We start from the raw sequence: 12,288 nt of genomic DNA on the forward strand, positions 1-12,288 counted from the left end.
AACCAAACACTGAAATTTCAGGAGCGGAAATCCAAATTATTGAAAACACAAAAGCGAGGAATGACAAAAATAAAAAAAATAGATTCATTCCTAAAATAAAAAAATCAGCATCAAAGTCTCACACAACCAATCTCACATCACCCCTCTCTCTCTCTCTCTCTCTCTCTCTCTCTCTCTCTCTCTCATTTCAATCAATATCTTCGCTGCAATCGGTGTCCGAGTTCTTCGATATCTGGTGATCTTCACTCAGGTGCCTTAGTTCAATCGATTCACACCAACAATTTTGAGGCTTCACTGCAAAAGAATTCAATTGGGTCTTCTTGTTCCACATTCGTGGTTCTCAGTTGATCCACACATATCGATTTGGGGCTTCACCGGGTCTTCTTGTCCTACAACCAGGTATTCTTTTTCTGCAATAAGGTTTCTCAAATTAGGGTTTTACCTAAAGGTATGTTTTAGTTAGGTTTTTTTAATTGGGGCTTTGATGGGTTTTTATGGGTTTTTTATTTTTATATGTTTATATGTAATTTTATGTATTATACGCAAATATTGGCTTTACAGATGATACATAAATAAAGGTGTATCATAGAGAGTGAACACATAGTTGTAATTGGTTCCATCATCTGCGATTTCTTCTTTTGGCATTAGTTGAGGAGCTCGAGTATAATTCACTAGTACTAGATATTGGGAAAAAAGATGTTAACCATAGATTATTCTGTTGTTTCTTTTTCTTTTTAATGATAATATTTTATTTTAACTTTTTGATATCTAAATGATATACGGATGGTTCAGGCTCTCAAACTTCCTCAACAGTTTGCGACTAAGGTGAATAATCAGTTTGCTTCCAGAATTTGTTTCAGGTATTACTTGATTTTTGTCTCTTATTGTTCATGATACTTCTGTGTTATATGCCATGTATAGTTTAGTTGTTGATTAAGAATGTTGGAATTGGATTATAGTTCTTGACAATATATGAAGTAACGAATCAAAAAGTATCGTTTGAATATTTATCTCGATGATATTTGATGATTGAAGTTTTAGCATATATACTACGGGCTTGTAAATCCTGCAACTGTTGCTTTTGCATTTCTTAATAGTGTTGGAGATTACTTATTTACCCATTTAGCTTCAACTTCTGTATCAAGTGGCATACCGGCTACTAAATAAAGCATTATATTCCAACCTAGTAGGTAAATAAGGTGACAATTATTTATATTTTCCACTTCTCTATCGAGAGACATATACATAGGGAAAAATGGAACAAATATGTGCTGGTTCGAATCTTGAAACATATTTAGCACCTTCGCAAATGATTTTGATTGCCAGATGCCACACTGCATTTCTGGTATGACCATTTTCCTTGAAATATTTTCATTGTCGCATATGTTGGTACATGTTATACATGGTTGAGATGTTTTTTCTAACAATTGTTTTGTAATAGGCAAAAACGATTACGAGGAACCAACTAGTAAGGACGGAGAGGCAAATTGTTGGAGACAATCTATTGAAGGCAGTGATTAAATCAAGCAAAAACAAGGTATAAGTCTATCCTCACAAAAGTTTGATTCTTTACAAGGTATAAGTCTAGGCACACTACATTGCTGATAAATGTTTTTTTCTTAATTTTCATAAGGTATAAGTCTAGGCACACTGCATTGCTGATAAATATTTTTTCTTAACTTTCATAAGTAATATAAGCCTTGACAAAATTACAATCTAGTTGATAGCCTGCTCTAGTTATAGATTGAAGTTGAAGACTTTGCATGTTTCCTCTAATCTAAACCTTCCTAGTTAAAGTTGTATTGCTGCACCAGTTGGCTTACATTCACCTTGAGCAAGAAAGTAGAACATGTTAAATCATTTACATGTTTATGGTTCTTTAGTCAAAATGAACATTAAAACCATCCGAGATTTCATTTATTTTTAACACTCCTAGCTTTTGCTTGTTTGCCTGTGGCCGGAAATAATTTGCTATTTTGTCAAACAGAATGGGGGTACTTGTTCATGTGGACGTAAATATCATTATAAAAATTTGAGAAATGTTACACATCCTGCATAAATACAAATACATAATAGCTGATGAGGGAAGTTAACAAATAATGTCACAGTAATAATATTGCTATAAACAGTTACCAATATATAAACTTCTCAGGATAACCCATTTAGACGGTAGTAGTAGTTTTACAGATCATATCAAAAGCCTTGAGAACACAAGACTTAAATTTATCTACATCGATGTAGCCTTTCTTTGATGTAATTGCAACACGCAACTTCCCCATATAACTAACAATCGCCACACATGTGCTCTGCAATCCCATCATCATCTTAGTGTATTAATAGTGTATAAATCAAGCAGATATACATATCCATCTAGTGATTTCTTGTTTTTTAGATTCCTGGAGAGAGTATTATCATTATTCTCTACGAGAAATGAGTTTAAGCTTAAGTATATTTAGGTAGTGTAGTTGCCTGCGTGACTCCATTTAATTACTATAGAAGTAAAAATATTAGAAGCAATAAGCAAGTACTGCAGGAACACCAACCACTGTGAAGTAGAAGCCTTTAACATGATGATTTTGCAAAGCCATTTGTTTTACTGATCCAATCAGATTTGAAAGTGCTAAACTTGAATTCTTCAGTGTGTTCTGAATAAGCTTAGATGCAATCTGATAGGTCACATATAGATATGATATACGCATATCCCATAAAATATTACAACACACCAATTTATTTCCTTTTTATCTATTGTAATATTTAACTATATATACACACCTGAGGATTTAACCAAGGTAATGTCAGTGTTGTATGTAAAATTTTAGTAGTGTCTTCTCTATTCAATGTATGAAAGTATATAAAGTATATTTGTGTTCTAAATCCCAACCTCTAGTATGAAAGATAGGAGATAGGAGGTGGAAGTGGATGGTTGTTATGGATATTTATACGTACATAGTTGTAGACATACACTTTATGGCATTATTTCCTTGCATTCAAATTATTTATTTCACGTTACTAATTTTTTTTACCTCTTGGTTATTTCTTGGTTGTTTAGGTTTTGAACTTCTAGAAAGAGGAATGAAGTCAGTGTAAAGAAGAAAGAAACCTCTGCAAAAAAGAAGATACCTAAAAAGCATTAGTGGAAGATAAGGATAAAGAACCTATGTGCAGGGGCAGACCCAATATAAGACCAAGGGTGGCCTTGGCCCCCCCATTTTTTCAACAACATTGTAGTAGTATTGGCCTATTGAGTGTAATGTATATAAATGAGCTACATTCTATAAAATGGCCCCTCCCACTTATAGTCCATTTGACTATTTGGGCATGTATTTTCTTCAATTTTGCGATGATAAACAATGATCTTATAGATATGTATGGAAAATGTAGAAGAATGGATATGGCACGTAAGGTGTTTGACAGAATGCTAGATAGGAATGTGGTTTTTTGGACTTCTTTAATGTATGGGTTTTTACAGCAAGGTAATGTCAAAGGATCATTGGATGTTTTTAAAGAAATGGGTTCTTCGGAAGTGAATCCGAATGAGTTTACTTTGTCCACGAATGTAAAAGCGTGTGGGATTTTAGGGGTTGTGGATACGGGGATGCAGATTCATGGATTGTGTTGTAGAAAAGGGTTTGAATGCTATCCTGTTATTGGGAACTCTTTGCTAGATATGTATGCAAGGTGTGATAGAATATATGAAGCAGCTCAGGTGTTCGATAAGATGCTGTATAGAAGTTTAATAAGCTGAAATGCTATGATAGCAGGATATGCTCAGCGAGAAATGGCTATCCGTAAAGGATCCCAAATACATTCTATAAAAGTTTTTGGCCCCTGTCATGCGCTAAGTCTGCGTCCGCCCCTGCCTATGTGAGGAGTATACGAGAAGAGAGAATGTTAAAAGTGATAATGTAGTCACCGTAAAGTTGTATTGTACCTAGCCAGTAATTATCATGATCTTGATGTGGTACCTAGCTAGCTAAGTTAGTTTTAGTTCCCAGTACTTGTTTTGGTTGGTTGGTGGTTGGTAGGCTTGGAACTGGTTGGTGGTTGATAATACTTATCTGGTTGTTTTCTTTGTTGGATTATTTTTGTTGATGAATGCTTGGTAAACTTTGAGCTGGGGAAGTTCAATTTTTCAAACATCATATTTCCGTATTTTTTCATAAAGTATTGGCAATGAGTCCTGTAAAGTGTAGCTATTGATATAAATTATACATATTCTCTATTGGTAAATATCAAAAAAATGTTGGTAAATATTTAAAAGTGTAGGTAAAGGCATAAAAGGTCCATATAAAAGTGTTATCATAGATAACAAGTTGTAGCTATTGATAAATTTATTTTTCAAAATTTAGTGTTACAGTAGCTTAAATGGTGTTATCATAGGCCTTATGGTTACACCAAATGTGATGTAACAAATACCATAATGGTGTTACCATAGGTCTAGAGTTACACCAATTTTAATGTTACCAAAATAACAAAAGTGTAGGCATATATGTTCTATGGTTACACCTTTTCTGGTGTTACCAAAAATTGAAAAAGTGTTACCATAGACCCCTATGGTAGCGCCGTTATTAGTTACGGTCCTATTTTCTGAAAAAGTGTTATCATAACCATTTTCTTCACTTTAACAACACTTTTTGGCCTTATTCGCAATTTTTTAGGTGTTACAATAGGTTGTTTATGATGTACTGTTAATGCGACATTTAATGTTTTTTTAGAATGTATTTTCTATCCATATCAATAAAGTATATTTTTGTAATTTAATTTTTCTTTTTTTTTTGTATTAAACTTTAAACATTGAATTTTTATTTAAAAGAAAAAAAATTATAATTTATGTAACTATACTTTACGGGAGCATTAAAACGTATGTCAAACACCACGTTCCCTAATGTAGAGATCCTAATGGGACAGAGGGAGTATGTATTAATGTTTATAGACATGTTTAGGTTTAAATTAGGCAAAAAACTGATGTAAAAATTTTAGCTAATGGCTACAAAATCAACAAATATAGAAAACAGAATAGAGGATATGTAAAAATATTGCTAACAAGTACCATGGTGGGAGAAGTACATTTTTTAACTAATATGTATATGATACTGCCACCTAGACTTTTTAGTTAACAGGTGCATCCCGTTGGAGATATTCTAAATCAACACATTTATAAATCCGCAGTAACTTATCAAAATATTTGTTGGACCCTACCTTCTAAGTTAAACATATAACTAGCTTCATAATCCGTACAATGCACTGGCTTTCTCTATATAATTCGGATTGATATTTTTAGCTCCAATTGTTCACAATTGGAGCTAAATAAATATTAATTTACGTAAAGTCTAAATAGATATTAAGATATGAGTATGAATGAACAAATATTAATGGTTAAGAACAATATTTAAGATATTTTACGAGATTATAAATGATATAAATATAAATATTAAATGTGAAATAATGAATGAGTATTAATGCTTAAAATGAATATTTTATGGATATTAAGTAGAGAATTTATGATTTAATTTGCTCATTGAACCCCTATTGTTGTATTATATATATAATAGATGTATGAGATGTTAATAAGTTAATGTTAGTTAAAATATATTTCATGAACTTATTTTAATTATTTATTTTTTAATATTTTCAGTTTTAAAATATTTATTTTAAAATGTTAATCCATTTTTAAAATTCGTGAATTGAGATAATTAATTTTAAAAATTAATTATTTTAATTCTTTTAAGTAATAAAAATTCTGACTTATAAGTAAAATCCAAACACTTATATAACTTGTAAATATTTTTTACTTATCGCTTATAAGACACTTATTCAATTTAAATTATAAATTATTTATTTTAAAATTTCTCACATAATATTTGTGTCAAATATTATTTCAGAATTTACTTTTTTACATTATTCTCGTTTGTTCCGTTCATTTCAAATCTAATTTAGAACCATCTCCCTTCCAAAAGTCAGCTAATATTGTAAAAAAAGTCAATTAATAATGATATTAATTAACCTTAATTAATTGACTTGACAATGCCAAAATTAGTGAAAGATTTATCTATAAAATCGGTTAAGTGTTTATAATAATTGGTCTAAATAATCAAAAAGTTTGGTTAATCAAATTATCATCATTTAGAAAATGGGAAAAATTGCAATTATTCTATGATATATTAAATGAAATTTAATATATTAAATATGATTGAAGATATTTTCTGACTATTTTATTAAATGTTAAAAATGCCTATTAATAATGTCATGTCAGCATAATTTATTTTTGATAGTCGATGTTAAGTGTTCTAGGTATTTGATATTGTTTCCAGGACATGCTGTTAATATAAAATAATTTGTTTTATAAAAAATTATCTAACCGGAAACTACCTATATTCCAAATCCCACAAAAATTATACTTTAATTTTTATAAATTAAAGAATCTTTCTAATATTTTATATTTTTATAGTTTTGAAAAATTCACAATTTTTAGGAAATTTTGGTATAATATTTGTATTAATTTAAAAAAAATATTTCTATAAATTATTTATTTTAGACCGATTATGTTAAATTAATAATTTAAATATACCCTAATTTAAATTTAGGAGGTTATTTTTAATTAATCATAAATATATTTTTATTTAATACCTTTTTTACAAAAATCAAAATTTAGAATTACTCTTTGCTCGAAAAATTAGGGTTTAGGTTATTAATCAGTTCTCAATGATCAAATAAGATTTGAAGGTGATAGGGATCTTAGAAAGGAGAGTTTGAGTAACCAAATCAAACCTCGTGATGTGTTCCATATGTTTGTTTCATCAAAATCATTTAATAGTAACTATCATAACCTGGATCAAATTTCATTTTTTTCAAAAATCGATTTAAGTCCCGATTTTGAGTTTGAAAAAAGTTGAAGTCTCTAGGCCCAAATGCATCCAACTTGGGTAAATAACAAGCCCATAACAGACAATCAAAAGATCATGATTTGATGGTGTACTTGGTAGTAGTACTTTGTCTCATAAACTGAATAGAAGTTCCAAATATATTTGATGTGGGGCTGAGTTTGTAAAACTTCCCCACTTAAACTCTCGACGTCCTCGTCAGGCTTGAACAAATAACCAATATTTCTGGATCGTTCCTCTCTAGCAATTGTGGGATAATACCGATTGGCTTCGTATCCCGACCTCTAGATCTCCGTCCATTGTGCGATAATGCCGCCAATGTTCGTGTCCCCCCATCTTCAAAAATTTGACAAGTTAAGCTTCCGAGAGTCAACTCTGAAACTCTGATACCATTTATAATATCCACGCCCATAACTAAATGTAAACCACTCCCAACAATCCATTACAAATTAGTCTAGAATAGCTAATGACTTAGTAAACATTAGCTTTTGACAACTAATGTTCTGATACCGTATGTGACAACTCTGGTCATATCCTGAGTCTTTTTCAAATTGAGTGAAGTCTCAATTCGGAGTCTGAAATAAATTGAAACTGTTAGGAGGAAAAACACATATATATTTGAGATTCAACTCTATCAATACAGAGTATAGACAACAATATATCTGACATGAAAAACCCACATCCCAACTTGTATTACTAATCCAAATAATTATCAATAATACATTAATACATAACACCTCAATGGTGTCCCAGACTGATACTTGAGCCAACCAATGCTCAAGCATCTTCAACCGATACCTAAGACGACTCCATCTCTTAAGCATACATCAAAACAATAACATGACTATGTATATATAGCCATCACAAACTTGGCCAACAAGACATATCTAATATGATGATAATAATAATAATAATAATAATAATAATAATAATAATAATAATAATAATAATAATAATAATCTACCCATACAATTATTAGCCAATCCCATTATGATAATAATTGGCAACACATATAACTATTACTCAATCCAATTATGTGTTGTATCACCAAGACCAACCAATCATCTTAAGTCGAAACCCAACAATTATCTCCTTCAACCCAATACTCCATATCAGATTGATCGGTAACTATCAAAACATCAACGTCCATTCGCCAATGCCTCCCCTCGAACTAGAATCAATTTATCTCGTTCTTCCAACTTTTGAGAATCACTAAAATCCGTATAGTGAACTCTGATACCTCCAAACTACCATTCTTCATCATAACGGCACGCATATCCATCCACAAAATCATGGGCATCAACCATGAGTGCCTACATTCACCATTGAGTCACCCGATCCTTGCTTTCACAATCATTCGGCCTATTCTGAAGAACATCACGAGAATCATCCAAATTCTTCACCTGGTTGATCAACCATAAAAACATTGAAACTATTGCAATGATTACATTCATCTTTCACCTCGAATCCGAACGAATTGATCCTCGTTGCAAGTCAACCGCCATACTGCATGTAACTTTGTCAGCAAATATTTCAATGTACTCCCCCATACTAATTGAACCTCGAACTTTCCTCCAACCCAATTCATCACGAACCCGAACCTCGGCTCTTGATACCACTTGTTAGGAGGAAACACACAAACAAATTCGAGATTCAATAGAGTACACACACAATAATATATTTGACGTGAAAAACCCATGTTCCAACTTGTATTATTAATCCAAATAAATATCAATAATACATTAATACATATCACATCATGGTGTCCCAAATTGATACTTGAGCCAACCAATGCTCAAACGTCTCCAACCGATATCTAAGACGACTACATCTCTTAAGGATACATCAAAACGGTAACATGACTATGTATATATATCCAAAACAAACTTGGCTAACAAGACATATCTAATATGATTATAATAATAATTATCTACCCATACAGTTATTACCCAATCTCATTATGATAATAATTCTCAATACATACAATTATTATCCAATCCAATTATGTCTTCTATCACCAAGACCAACCAATCATCTTGGGTTGAAACTCAATAGAAACCTATTGACCCAAATGTAGCCAACTTAGGTTAACAACAAGCCCACCAAAGGCTTCCAAAAGATCATGATTTGTTGGTGTACTTAGTAGTAATACTTTGTTTTATAAACTGAACAAAAATCTCAAATCTACTCGATGTGGGACTTGAGTGTAACAGTAACTCTCTCGAAAAATAAATTTTTAGTCTTAATCATTGGGGGTTAATTATATTTTAATTGTTCATATGTTTATAAGATTCGTAAAGAGTTGTTAGGGGTTTTGAACTGAGTTTTGTCAAGCTTTGATACGTAGGATTTCACCTGCTTTTATCGCATCTTTAACTTCGGGTTTTAACCTAAATATGTGTGCCGATATATTTTTTATGATTGTTGTTCGTATATCTGTGTTGCATATATTGTGCTTTGCGAGTTATCTTAAAAATCCACTGCGACTATCTTATTTTCAACTCGAACAGATCGTCTTGAAATCTGAGGCATCGCCATATTCTGAAAAAAATTCGATGATGTTCAAAGTTTTTCCAGCAATGCTCTTATCAAAAGGGGGTTTTAATCTTCAAAATCCAAAACAAAAACCTGAGATCAGTGTACTATACAAATTATCATATTTTTCATTATTTTCAAAATTCAATTTGTTTAATTTGTTTATATAACTAATTCATTTAATTTCATTAACAAATTGAAATATTTTTTTAACTAGTTTCAAAAAATCAAAATTCATTTTATTAATTATTTAATTTGATTAATTATTTTTAACCATTTAATTTTATTAAGAACATAATTATAAATCATTTTAAATAATTTCCAAAAATTATAAATATCTTTTTAATTAATTAATTTTTTAAACAGTTGTTTAAAAATATAAATAATAATTAATTCGAATATTAAATCATTTAAAATAATAATGGGATTATTATTATTAATTAAATATTAATCGAACCGTTTATTCATTTTAAACAAAACCAATATTTCTAAAAATAGAAAATGATATCGTTTTCAAAAAAAAATTGTTTTGGATTTAGAATTCTTTCGGAATTAAGCTAACTTTCAATGTTAATTATTTTTAAATTCTAATTCTTTTAAAATAAGGATTTAATGTGTAAATTATTTTATGAGCCAAATATTTGTATAAAGATGAATAACGAGTCGGTTTCGATTTAAACAAATATTTTACGAAACTATGTGACAATATGATTTACGTGCTATGTCAAATATGTGTCTATTTATCTCTTAAAATTTATAATTAATTTGGGTGGATAGACGATAGTGATAGACATACAAATGAGATGAATAATTATTATCAGTTAATTAAAATAGTATCTTTTATGATAGATACGTGTAGTTCGAGTTTTTAGTGCCAAGCTTAGAGCATGAAAGTAAAGCGTGTTCATATCGCATACAAAATAATTGTTCTTCCCTTATTCTAAATCCAGAAATAGGTAAATACATATATTTCTCTATTACCTTACTCTCTTACTAGCCAATCCTTATTCTTTCAATATTATGTCAGTGTTCTTTATTCCTGAATATTTATTATGGTAATTTATTGATATCTAAAGCCGCATAGTCGAAATGAGGTTATCAGGAGGTGAGCCCTTCAGGTTGTTATGGTATTGTGTTTCAGCAGGTCAGTTTTGTTACCCGCGTTGTATTAGAGAATATTGTTGTTGTGGCGCCCTCCAAACCCGGGTCAGAAGTTTGGGGTCCACACACACACACACCTTATTTATAACCTGCTTATAACAATAGTAAAGATAATAATAATATGCAGTGACCCTACTTACCAACTACCACGGACCGCAACATATTAAAGAATGTACACAAGCAACACACACACTTTATATTACAAACATCCAAATCCCAACTATTCAAACTCAAAACTGAATATTAAACATTATTACAACTTTTACAAACTTAAACTATCTCAAAAGCTGTCCGCTAGCTTAACTCGATCAACCTGGACCCATAGCTCTCGCACTGGATTGGGGATCCTCGCTACCAACTGGTTCCTTCTTAACCGGAAAAGAACATAAACAACATCGCACAAATGAGCTAACTAGCTCTGCAAGTCACAATGACAAGACTGAGAATAATGATCATCAAGTGAAAAGGATTAAGATATCAAGGGAACAATGATTATTGATTTAGAATTGGATATTATATTTTTATTTTAAAAACCAAGGTTAGGTTGCTGATCAATCACGCACTAACCCCGAGCAAGGCACACAACTCTGCTCTAATTACTGGATCCAAGGCACACATTGGCCTCACTTGACCACTAATCTGGTCTGACCACGAATCTGGTCCTCAATTTTATAAAAACAATCCAATTCTAACATAATAACAGAATAAACAATGTAAAGCAATAATCAAAATCATAAGTAATATTGGATGTTCAATAATGAGATGGTTTCAATCTCCACAAAGGATCAATATAGCAATTTCATAGAATGGTTGTTAGGTAATGAAAGAATTGGATAACAAAGGAATCAACATTTCAAGGTTACAAGGATTTGGTCTTTCAAAGCATAAGGTACAATGGTTTGAATATATAAGCAATTTGATTCAGTGTTTGGCATTTAGTTTGTATGTATTTGTGGAGTGGTATCGTATATCTGTGGTTCATATTCGGGTATGCAATAATCAATGGTTCAGAAAGAATAAGGTTTACGGCTCAAAGATCAACAACTGGAATCAAGGTTTAGGGTTCAGTGCTTCAAAGCACTTGCAATATAGAACAAGATTATCAATCATCAACAATATATTTCGAGAAAGTTCAGAACACTTGCCTGGTACTAGCTTGCTATACTTCACTAACTTCCAATTACAACCGTCTTACTCCTCGACTATCTACTTTCCTTTCCTAAGCCTTGCCTCTTATGCTCACATATCATAAGCATCTATCAATACTCAACTCATACGATTCTATTTGATATACACTTCTATCTACCCTTCGTTTTACCCAAATCCGACTAACGGATTGAAAGTTATGCTATAAACAAGTAAACACCGAACATATAGATCGACAGTCAAATAACAAGTTACATATAACACGCAACACGTCAAACAATCAATGATATATCATTTATAAAGGAGTCTCGGGTCATAAACAGGCTTTCAGATATTTAATATGATATTTAAAACATTTTTCGGATATAAAACGGGTCGCTAGATCAATTTCAAAGCAATAAACAAGGTTCGGTTGGCCAAATCTGGTTTCAAAATAATTTTCTAATAATTATCGAGCCTTGAAAACAATTTAAAATTATATTTTAAAGCTCGAAACTATTTTTCGGAATTTTTAATTTATTTTTAAATAATTAAATATAATTAAATAATTAATTAAATCAATTAA

The 12,288-nt window shown here is 31.0% G+C and overlaps 1 long non-coding RNA gene across 1 annotated transcript; it reads left to right on the forward strand.

The window, feature by feature from the left end:
• Positions 1 to 152: 152 nt before the first annotated feature.
• LOC141689379 (uncharacterized) lies at positions 153 to 3,499 on the forward strand. The gene is made up of 4 exons (XR_012562360.1): positions 153 to 399; positions 793 to 860; positions 1,442 to 1,537; positions 3,050 to 3,499. It is a non-coding gene; the product is annotated as an uncharacterized LOC141689379 (long non-coding RNA).
• The last annotated feature ends 8,789 nt before the right edge of the window (positions 3,500 to 12,288 follow it).

This window comes from Apium graveolens, chromosome 10, assembly GCF_009905375.1.
Source record: "Apium graveolens cultivar Ventura chromosome 10, ASM990537v1, whole genome shotgun sequence".
Lineage (NCBI taxonomy): Eukaryota > Viridiplantae > Streptophyta > Magnoliopsida > Apiales > Apiaceae > Apium > Apium graveolens.